This window comes from Choloepus didactylus, chromosome 14 (assembly GCF_015220235.1).
Source record: "Choloepus didactylus isolate mChoDid1 chromosome 14, mChoDid1.pri, whole genome shotgun sequence".
Lineage (NCBI taxonomy): Eukaryota > Metazoa > Chordata > Mammalia > Pilosa > Megalonychidae > Choloepus > Choloepus didactylus.
Genome location: NC_051320.1, coordinates 3,576,189 through 3,588,263, shown reverse-complemented (window position 1 = coordinate 3,588,263; position 12,075 = coordinate 3,576,189). Strand labels below are relative to the sequence as shown.

At 42.8% G+C, this 12,075-nt stretch overlaps 1 pseudogene; it reads left to right on the top strand.

The window, feature by feature from the left end:
- Positions 1-1,112: 1,112 nt before the first annotated feature.
- Positions 1,113-3,872, top strand: LOC119509574 (annotated as a pseudogene).
- Positions 3,873-12,075: the final 8,203 nt, after the last annotated feature.

Genomic DNA, 12,075 nt, shown 5'->3' with positions numbered 1-12,075 from the left:
ACTAAACAATTGACTGAAACCACGTGAAGAAATAAAGATTTCCAGTAAAGATCATATGGTAAATATAAATACCAATACTACTGTATTTTTGATTTGTAACTACACTATTTACTTCCTACCAGATCTAAAATATGTAAAATGTAATGATAAATCAGTGGTTTTGGACTCAATGTAAAATATGTAATTTTTGACAAGAACTACACAAAGGTGCCATAATGGAGGAGTATAGGGGCATAGTTTATGTGTCCTATTGAATTTAAGTTGGTATCCAAAAAAACAAGATTGTTATAGACTTAAGATGTTAAATTTAAGCCCCACGGTAGACACAAAGAAAGTATTCAAGAATATGATCATGGAGATGAAAAGTATGGGTATGGGTAATGAGAAGTGGGGGAACAGGCAATGGGGAGTTAATAAGAAATGAGTGTAGGGTTTCTGTTTGCAATGAAGAGAAATTTCTGGTAATGGATGGTGGGAAGGTGATGTCAATGCAACATTGTGAGTGTGATTAATCCCACTAAATGGAATGCTTGGGAGGGGTTGGAATGGGAAGATTTATGCTGTAGATGTTTCCACAATTGAAAAAAAGACAGTCTATATAAATAATGACAATTAAATGCCATAGATGATCCTGGATGAGCTCTAAGAATAGAGGAGAAACGCCTCAAAAGGACACAATTGGGACATAAGGAAAAAAATGAAATATAGAATGTAAGCTTTATATCAATGTTAAATTTCTTGAACTTCTTAACTACATTTAATGTGATTACATAAATGATTATTCTTGTTCATAGAACATGTGTATGTGAATTATATTATTTGTTCAAGGATGTGTGCAACTTGCTCTCATGTTCAGAAGACAGAGCAATAGATGATGGATGATAGGGAGGGAGGGAGGGAGGGAAAGAAAGAAAAAGAAATGGTAAAGTGACAAAATATTAAAGTTGGTAGATCAGGGTATCAGTGGAGGGGGCTGGGGTATGCTGGAGTTCTGTGTATGGGATTTGTATTATTTTTGCAACTGTTCCCATAAGTTTGAATTTATTTTTAAAAAAAACTTTAAAAATGTATCTTATTATGTCTTATGCAACATAACTTTTTATAGCATCATGATGCCGGGTAGGTTGTGGCTTAATTTCACAGTTAAAGCAAAGAAATTGAGTAGTTTAAGTATAGACATTATGAGCACTCTAAAAGGCAGACATGAAATGAAAAGGCCGGTACATCATCCTACAGGTTCTAATATCTAAGAAGGTCAGTGTGTACAGTTATAACCCACATAAACAAAAAGCTCTTTGAAAACCTCAGTTTTTAAATGAGTAAAGGGTTCATGAGACCAAAAAGTGAGAAAGTTACTGTGGATTGTCCCCAGCCTGGACTGGTCCATTTTCCTTCTGACCTAAAATGGAGCCATTGTTTCATAATTCCCAGGTTGGTAGTCCTTCCAGCTCAGTAATCTGGTTTTCAGTGATCACAGGGACTCTGATCAAAGTTGCCAGTTTCCTTCTTGGTATTGTGGGGTATTCCAGTTTGCTAAAGCTGCTGGAATGCAATATACCAGAAATGGATTGGCTTTTACAGTGGTGGTTTATTAGTTCACAAATTTACAGTTCTAAGGCCATGAAAATGTCCAAATTAAGCATCAAGAGGTAGAAACCTTCTCTGAGGAGAGGCCAATGTTGTCTAGGATTCCTCTGTCATATGGGAAGGCCCATGGCTGGCTCTGCTGAATCTTCTTTCCCAGGTTTGGCTTCTGGTTTCAGTAGCTTTTTCCAAAATATCTCTGGGCTTCTGTCTCAGCTCCTGTGGCTCCTTACTTCTCCCAGAGGCAAACTCTGGATTACACCTCTTAGCTGCTCTCCAAAATGTCTTGCTCTGCTTCTCTCTTAGCTTCTCTGCTTGTTCCTCCACGGGCATTTCTGTCTAAGTGTCTCCAGGCATCTGGGTCTGTGTCAGTTCTGAGCTCACTTAAGGACTCCACTCCAGTAAACTAAATAAGACCCACCTTGAATGGGTGGGGTTACACCTCCACGGAATAATCTAATCAAAAGGTCCCATCCACAGTTGGGTGAGTCACATCTCCATGGAAACAACCTAATCAAAAATCCCACCCTCAATAGGTCTAACCCCACAAGAGTGGATTAAAAGAACATAGTCTCTTATGGGGTACATAACAGATTCTAAGCAGTACATGGAGGTTTTGCCTATTTTCTCTGTTGTTAATTTTTTCTTTTTTATTTCTTTCCTTATCTTTTTACTTGTTCTTTTCTTTATTCATTTGTTTTAAAATTTCCCATATTATCATTTGATTTTCCCATATTTTTCCTTTTTCTTGATTCTTTTTTCATTTTCTCATTTTATTATTCCTTCTTTTTTTCTCATTTTTAATTTTTTTCTTATAATTCCAAGCCTTGTTGAAGTCCCTGGTTACTAGGTTTGTGCCCTTCAAGCTTGTCAAGAAGACATTGGAGTTATTCTCTTTAGAGGTGATTTGGACCAACCTTCTCACTAGCCTTCCAATTTTGAAACCTATCTCAAGACCCTGACTCCAGGGACAGTAGCAGCTCCACCAAGCTGCTGGGCCTCTGAGCCACTTCCTTAGAGAGAGACCCATATTGACAAGTCAGTCTGGCTCCTCAATATCCTCAGTTGGTGAAGATCCTCAGCTTCCAAGGGGAAGCTGGCCCAGCACATCCTGAGTAGGAAAGCGGTAGCCACAAAAATAATTGAGATGGATCACAATGCCTCCAGTCTCCCAAAGCTATCCTGCAGGGTGAGGAAAATGAGTGCTCTGGATCTTCCCAATATTTTAAAATGATTTGAAGTCTTTGGGCCTGAAGAAACCCCACATTCTAGCAAGCTTGTGGAGGAGCACTGTCTGATTTCCTAGCAGCTCATAGCAGGATGAAAGAAAAAGAAGCCCAAGCCAATTTTTGCCAGACTGTATCTGCTGTGCAGTGCTGTCACCAGAAGTGTCTCATTCACTAAGACTTAAAGGCAGAGAATCTACTCTTAGACACTAACTTAAACATCACAGTCACAGACTTTGGCTTTAGCAACAAATTCACCTTTGGCAGCAAGCCAGACACCTTCTGTGGCCCCAGAGCTCTCCAGGGCTGACAGTACAATGGGCCAGCAGTGGATGTGTCAGCCTGGGAGTCATCCCATACACCCTGGCCTCTGGATATGCAGCACTTCAAGGAGCTTCAGGAGCAGGTATTGAGCAGAGACTAGCATGTCTGTTCAGCGTGAAAACCTGCTTGAGATAGCTTGTTCTCAGTCCCAGCAAGAGAGGCACTTTAGAGCAAATCATGAAAGACCTTCAGATGAACGTGGGCAATGAAGATGGTACCCTAAAGCCTTATGTGGAGCCATTCCATGACTACAAGGGCCTCCAGCAGACTGACTTGGTAGTGTCCACGGGTTACCCATGGGAAGAGATCCAGGACTCAATGGTGGGCCAGCAGTACATGAGTACATGAGGTGATGGGCTACAAGAGGGCTGAGCTAGAGGGCTCCATCAGCACCCTGCAGCCCTGGCCCTCAACTGTCTCACCACCAGCACCCCTTCCCAGGATAGCATCTCACCCAACACCAAGCAGGGAAGTTTCAGTGAGACTGCCATTCCCACTTCTAATTCCTACTCTAAGAATTCTCAGGAATATACAGGGAGTAGGTGGCCTGAGGAGGACCAGAACTCCAGGCAGAAGGCCAGCAGTAGAGCCAATATGCCTGCCAGCCCCATGCCCATGCTGGAGAGGAAGAAGATCAGTCCTCTCCCCTCCAAGAACAGCGAGCTCCCCACCAGCATATATCACTGCAGGAATTACCTGCTTTGGGAGAGGACTAGCCTCAGCCAGTCCTCCATGTAGAACATCAAAGAGAGCTAACTTTGCCATGGTCTGGGGCCTCCAGGGCTGCTTCTTTCAGTATTGCCACCTCCCGGACCCCACCCTGCACAGCCTTGTCAGTACCAGGAATCCAAGATGGTCTCTGTGCGACCCAACCAGGTCTCCACAGTCACTGCAAGGTGCCTCAGCCCAGCATAGCCCCCAGCCTGTCCCTCCAACTTCCTCTGCCTGTAACAGCAGCAGCAGTAGTGGAGCCCCAGAGGAAACCAGTTTCCCCAGGCTGTTTCCAAGGGAAACTGGGTCTATGCTTAGCAGCTCAGGCAGTTGGGCAAATGGCAGAATTTGCCCTGTGTTGGGACCCCAGCTTCTCCTTCTGACCATAGCCAGGTCTGCCAGGGGACCACTGGGAGCTTCTTCAAGTTTGTAGGCAGACATTTCAATCTCAGGGGTGCCAGAAAGAACCTAGATGCAACTAAAAGCAAAGATGGAATGGAGATGGTTAAACCTCAGACAGTCAACCCATGCTCACTAAGCTTCACATGGGGAGTGAACTTCATGAGCTCCATGGAGCCCAAGGAGATGATTTGGGAGAGCCACAAAGTGTTGGATGCAAACTGCTGTGAGTGGGACCTGACCAAGTGCTACATGCTGCTGTGCACACATGGCATGCTGGACCAGTATGTGCCAGGGAGGGTGGAGGTGTGCAAACAGCCATGGCCAAGTCCCCATGGTGATGCCTGCCACCCTCAGTGCCTTCAAAAGCATTGCCTCCAAAATAAAAAATTAAAAAAAAAGGAGATTCAGCTTTGAAAGGTGGCCAGGACTACCAGCCTGGGGACCCTGTGCCTTTCTCCTCTCCTCTTCTAGTCTTTGCTTTTGTGTTTGTCAGAGAGGGGAGGAAATGATTGTGCAGAAATAAGCAGAGACAATTCCAAATGAGAAGGAGTAGAGGCTATTGATAGAAAGATGCTATAGCAAGGGAGTCAGTTATCATCACTTGCATTTGGCAGAGATTCCAAAACAGGCAGGGGGTGGGAAAAGCCTTGGAGTGAAAATAAAAGGGAAGGTTCATTTGGATCACCTTTCTTATTTCTACAGAATGATCTCCCTTCACACAGTAACACTGAAGTAAAGACAAAGAGCAGGAGACAGAAGAGGGGCCTGAGTCCCAGGACCAGCTGGCCCATCCTCTTCTCTGAGGTGGCTCCCTCTATCCTTTTGTGTATTTTGCATCATGTAGGAAGTAAATAGTGGAGTTACAAATCAAAAATTATTGACTTCTATTTGTATTCCATTGTGGTCAGAGAATGTGCTTTGAATATATTCAATTGTTTTTTGTTTGTTTTGTTTTGTTTTTGTTTTTGTTTTTGTTTTTAGTTTATTGAGCCTTGTTTTATGTCCCAGCATATGGTCAATTCTGGAGAAAGATCTGTGATCACTAGAGAAAAATGTGTGTCCTGGTGACTTGGGATGTAAGGTTCTATATATGTTTGTTAAAATTCTCTATATCTCTCTCTCCTTTCTTTGTTTCTCTGTCAGTAGGGCTCCCTTTAGTATCTGAAGTAGGGCAGGTCTTTTATTGGCAAAATCTCTCAGCATTTGTTTGTCTATGAAAAATTTAAGCTCTCCCTCAAATTTGAAGGAGAGTTTTGCTGGATAAGGTATTCTTGGTTGGAAATTTTTGTCTCTCAGAATTTTAAATATGTCATGCCACTGCCTTCTCACCTCCATGGTGGCCACTGAGTAGACACTACTTAGTCTTATGTTGTTTCCTTTGTATGTGGTGAATTGCTTCTCTCTTGCTGCTTTCAGAACTTGCTCCTTCTTTTCAGTATTTGACGGTCTGATTAGAATATGTCTTGGAGTGGGTTTACTTGGATTTATTCTATTTGGAGTTTGCTGGGCATTTATGCTTTGTGTATTTATATTGTGTAGAAGGTTTGGGAAGTTTTCCCCAACAATTTCTTTGAATACTCTTTCTAGAGCTTTACCCTTCTCTTCCCCTTCTGGGACACCAATGAGTCTTAAGTTTGGACATTTTATTTTATCTATTGTATACCTGAGATCCATTTCAATTTTTTCAATTTTTTTCTCCATTCTTTCTTTTGTTCTTTCATTTTCTGTTCTGTGGTCGTCTTGGACACTGAGTCATTGTTCAACTTCCTCTAATCTTGTATTATGAGTATCTAGAGTCTTTTTAATTTGACCAACAGTTTATTTCCATAAGATTTTCTATTTTTTTATTTACTCTTGAAATTTCTTCTTTATGCTCTTCTAGGGTCTTTTTTATGTCCTTTATATCCTCTCCCATGTTCTTCTTCATGTCCTTTATATCCTGTGCCATGCTCTCATTCTTTGATTGTAGTCCTTTGATTAATTGTGCCAAGTACTGTGTCTCTTCTGATATTTTGATTTGGGTGTTTGGGATTAGGTTCTCCATATCATCTGGTTTTATCAAATGCTTTAAGATTTTCTGTTGTTTTTGGCCTCTTGGCATTTGCTTTGCTTAATAAGGTTCTTTCAAGTTGTAAAAAAATACCAGTCTAATTTTTCTCAACTTGGTGGTGTACACTTTCTCTAACTAATGAGCAGATGGCATCTGTGAGTCACCTATTCCCCTCAAGTCAGTTATCCTCAACTTTGTCTTTGTGGCATGTGGGGAAATGATTCTTGTGTTCATTCTGAGTTCAGTTGGTGAACTCAGTTTGGATGTATTTTGGTGCTGTCTGCCCTGAATGTGGGGCATGTGTCTGGGTGGTTAGGAAGGCAGGGAAACTAATATTCAAACCTCCCAGGTGTCCCCAAAGATTCAAGGCTGTTGGAAGAGTCTAAGCCTTCATTTCAGTTTAGCCCCAGGTTTTCTCTGCCACTGACCCACAAGTCACTGGCATTGATGTAGAGTCTCTGGGTTTTCTGAGCAGGCCCCTTTCTCAGCTGTGATCTCCCAGGACCTCTGCTGAGGGAAGGATGTGCTACATCACAAGAGTGCACCCTCCCTCAAGGGAAGCCCCAGGCCACCAGGCTGTTCAGGGGGCACTCCCAGCCTGATGCAAAGATGGCTGAATGGGGCATCTCAACCCCCCCCTTTTTGCACAGCTCTGCCTTCCCAGCTCTGGGCCAAAGTAGCTGTGTATGCACCCAAGGCCACTGTCCATGGCCGATATTGTGGTGTGTGCTTCCTGGTGCAGCTCTGGGTTGTGGGTACAGCCCTGGGCAGGAGTATCTCCAGCCCACCAGGGAACCGGCTGCAAGCAGTATGGTTTCTTTCTCCTTTGGGCTCTCCCCTCTGGCCCCCTGGTCCTGAGGGAATCAGCAGCAGTCTATCCTCCATGCCAGACACCAAGATGTTGGTGCAGCCCACTCCTGCCGTGCTTCACTGTGCAGTTCTCACCATTGTAACTGCAGCCGCTTCTGGGTTTTTTGTTTTTTTTTTTTAAAGAACTAGTCCATCTCCAAATGCCAAACCCTAGTTTCCCCACACCACAGTGTGGCCGTGGGATTTTCAGCTGGCTTACTCACTTGTTGCAGGATGAAGACTCCCGGTTTCACCAAGTGCATGATCCCTGTGGTTTTAACAGACCTTGTCCAGCTGGTGCATTGCTGAAACTGGTGTTCTGGGTCACTTTCTGGTTTTTATCTAGTATTTTTCACAGAGGTGGTTTTTTGCCCTGTTTCACCTAGCCACCATCTTAGGTTCTCTCCCTCCTGCTCTCCTTTTAAAGCTGAAGCTCCTTGGTTATTTTGAAGACAATGCTTTTGAAGGCCTTGGAGGTGGTGGACATCATCCCCATGGAGACTTGCACACCTTTCATCCTGCCATGAGACACTAGGTAATCAGACACCTCTCCCCTACTACCCTGCTCCTTGGCAACATAGAATATTTTCTCAGTGTCAATGACTTCAAATAATTTAACTTTGTTGGGAAGATTCAAAGCCTCCAATACTCTCATCTTATAGGATAGTTTATGGAGGCTGGAAAACTTCTGTTAATTCTTGTCCATGATCATCGTCTGGTGCTCAAACAAGCTTGGCAAGCCTGAGCTCCAGCCACCAGCCTCAGAGCTGCTTCCTATGGGAAAAGGTATACAAAAACAACAGATATTGAAGAAGGTTAGAATGATTTGTAATAGAATGTTCAAAGCAAAGGGGGGAGGTGGGGCAAGATGGCAGCATAGAGGGGGGTGGTGTGGAATTTACTTAGTCCTGTAGAGCAACTAGTAAATAGCCAGGAACAACAAATGAATAGTCTGGAACAACTGTTGCGGGACATCCGTGACTGAACATATATCATACACCAGCCTGGAATGGATGGAATGGCTGAGATCACAACATAGAACTGTAAGTAAAGCGCTCCAAACTGCAGAGCTGGTGACCCTCCCTTACCAGCATGGCAGACTGAGTTGGAAAACTTCACTGTGAGAAAAAGAAGCAGGCTATCTGGAGTGAGGGAAGTGAATTCAACCAAGCTCCAATTGCAATTTTCATTAACAAATTTGGACTACTAATACAAGCTACAAGCACAGATAAACCCATAGAATGCAGGAAAGTACCCTGAGGTCACTCCCAGCAGAGAGGAGGTAGAGCTAATGGAAAAAATAAACAGAGGCTTTTGGAGATGGCTGAACTCAGAATACTGGAAAACAGCTGTGTCACAAGAAAAGGGGCACAGAGAACCAGTTACCAACACTGGTCAACCAGTGAAACTGGGGGGGGGGGCTGGGGACTTGCTCTGTAAAGTGGCTTTCTCTTTTTTCCCTTTTTTTATTGTTTCTCCTATTCCGAGTAGCTCATTAGAGAAAGCCTCAGGCATTTTCAATTATCAGCTCTGGCCCAGGCAACGGTTGAGTTAAGAGAGTCAGAGAGACTAATGAGGAATGTAAGTGTAGGAAATAACTCCCTAAAGGGTGTATCTTCCTGAAGAAAATGGGAGCAGGGCCCAGCTCAAGTGGCTGCCCTCCCCCAGAGAATTCAGACCCCAGGGACTGGGGGGAGGAAATAGAAACAAGCTTAGCTTCTGACACCCTTGGCCCTTGGCCAGGACAGGGTCCACTGAGAATTAGATACACTGCACCTCTTTACACCCATGGGGAGACATATCAAATCCAAAAGATGGAGACAGAAAATGATGGCAGCATAGAGAGGAGTAAAAGCTAGTTTGTCCCCCTGGAACAACTAATAACAACAAGTGCCACGTTCTGGGGAGGATAGGAAAAGCACAGAGTCTAGAGACCTCACAGGGAAGTCTGACAACCAGTTGGATCTCACCCTCAGGGAAAACTGATACTGAATGCAACCTCCTCCTGAGACCTGGGACCACCTGGTCTGGGAAAATCTGCTTGAGGTAATCAAAGAAACCAGATGCCTAGACAACAAAAAATTATGAGTCACATTAAGAAAAATGAAGATATGGCCCAGTCAAAGGAACAAACTCACTTGAACAGAGATACAGGAATTGAAACAACTAATTATTGATCAAACAGACCTCCTAAATCAACTCAAAAATTGAATCAAGAAGTTGAGGGAAGATCTGGCAAAAGAAAGGAAGGATATAAAGAAGACATTAGGCAAACATAAGGAAGAATTCAAATGTTTGAAAAAATGATGGGCAGAATTTATGGGAATGAAAGGCACAATAGAAGAGATGAAAAACACAATGGAGATATTCAAAAGGAGATTTGAGGAGGCAGAATAAAGGGTTCATGAACTGGAGGACAGCTCAGATGAAATGCTACACACAAAAGAACAGAAAGGGGAAAGAATGGAAAAACATGAGCAGGGTATCAGGGAACTGAATAACAATATGAAGTACATGAATATATGTGTCATGGGTGTCCCAGAAGGAGAAGAGAACGGAAAAGGGGTAAAAAGTATAATGGAGGAAATAATCACTGAAGTTCCCATCTCTTATGAAAGACATAAAATTACAGAGCCAAGAGCGCAGTGTACCCCAAACAGAATAGATCTGAGTAGACCAACCCAAGTCACTTAATAATCACATTATCAAATGTCAAAGACAGAGAATTCTGAAAGCAGCAAGAGAAAAGTGATCCATCATATAAAAAGGAAGCTTAATAAAACTATGTGTGGATTTGTCAGTAGAAACCATGCAGGCAAGAAGGCAATGGTATGATATACTTAAGATATTAAAAGAGAAAAACTACCAACCAAGAATTCTATATCCAGCAAAACAGTCCTTCATAATGAGGGAGAGTTTAAAATATTTTCAGACAAACATACACAGAGAGTTTGTAAACAAGATTCTTGCCGTACAAGAAATAGTAAAAGGAGCACTACAGGCAGATAGGAAAAGACAGAAGAGAGAAGTTAGGAGAAGAGTGTAGAAATAAGACTATCAGTAAGGGTAAAAAGAGAGAGGGAAAATTAAAAATAAAGTAAGATAGACATATAAAATCCAAAAGATGGAGACAGAAGAAGATGGCAGCATAGAGAGGAGTGGAAACTAGTTTGTGCCCCTGGAACAACTAATAAACAAACAGGAAAAACTGGTAAACAATCTGGAATAACTGCAGGGGGATAAACATGACTCTCCATTCATACACCAGCCTGAGCTGGGAGGAATGCCCAAGATGACAGCATAAAATCTGTAAGTAAAAACCATGGATTCAAGCCAGTAGCTCCCTCCCCCCACAGCCTGAACTGCAAAGCCTCATAGTGCTAGAGAGCAGCACTCTCTCAGAAAGTGAATATAGCTCAGCTGAGCTCCGTCTGGGTTTTTTTTAATCAACAAATGTGGACTGCTTGATACAAGCTACGAATCCTCAACAAGCAGAGGCTTTGGGTGATGACTGACCTTGGAGAGCTGGAGGGTGGCCATGGACTGGTCCTGAAGGGGCCTTTCTTTCTCTTTATCAGCTCAATAGGGAAAGCGTCAGCCATTTTCAGTTCCCAGCACTCTGACCCAGACAAAGGTGGAGACAGCACAGGCAGAGAGCCCATTCAAATGCTAATAACATCTCCCTAGGGGGGTATCTTCCCTAAGAGAAAAGAGCCAGAGCCCAGCTCTACTACCCACCTTCCATTCAGAACAAGACCCCAGAGCATGGGGGAAAACAGCCATGGGCCACATCTTCTTACACCAGTTGGGAGCTACAGGCTGACAGGCACCACCTGCTGGGCAGAAAAGCACAGTGACTTGAGGCCTCACAGGTGCACCAATTTTCTAAGACACCCTCAGGGAAACCAGGGATACTACTACCTCCTTCCAAGACCTGAGCCTATTCTGGTCCAAAACCTGATTGGGGTAGCCAAGGAAACTGGATTCCTAGACAACAGAAAACTACAACCTACACTAAGAAAAATGAAGTTATGGCCCAGTCAAAGGAACAAACTTACACTTCAACTGAGATACAGGAATTTAAACAACTAATGCTAAATCAATTAAAAAAGTTTAGGGAAGATATGGCAAAAGAGATGAAGTGTATAATGAAAACACTGGGCATACATAAGGTAGAAATTAAAACTGAAAAAACAGCTGGCAGAATCTATGGAAATGAAAGGCACAACACAAGAGGTGAAAGACACAATGGAGACATACAACAGCAGATCTCAAAAGGCAGAAGAAAACACTCAGGAACTGGAAAACAAGACACCTGAAAGCCTACACACAAAAGAACAGATTGGGGAAAGGATGGAAAAATATGAGCAACATCTCTGGGAATTGAATGAGAACATGAAATGCAGGAAAGTATGTGTCATGGGTGTCCCAGAAGGAGAAGAGAAGGGAAAAGGGGCAGAAGCAATAATAGAGGAAATAATCAATGAAAATTTCCCATCTCTTATGAAAGACATAAAATTACAGATCCAAGAAGTGAAGTGTACCCCAAAGAGAATACATCTGAGTAGGGCTACACCAAGACAATTAATAATCTGATTATCAAATGTCAAACATAAAAAGAATCCTGAACGCAGCAAGAGAAAAGTGATCCATCACATACAAAGTAAGCTTGATAAGACTATGTGCAGATTTCTCAATAGAAACCATGGAGGCAAGAAGGAAGTGGGGTGATATATTTAAGATGCTGAAAGAGAAGAATCACCAACTAAGAATCATATATCTGGCAAAATTGTCCTTCAAATATGAAGGAGAGTTTAAAATATTCTCTGACAAGCAGACAATGACAGAGTTTGTGAACAAGATACCTGCTCTACAGGAAACACTGAAGGAAGCACTGCAGCCAGAAAGGAAAGGACAGGAGTGAGAGGT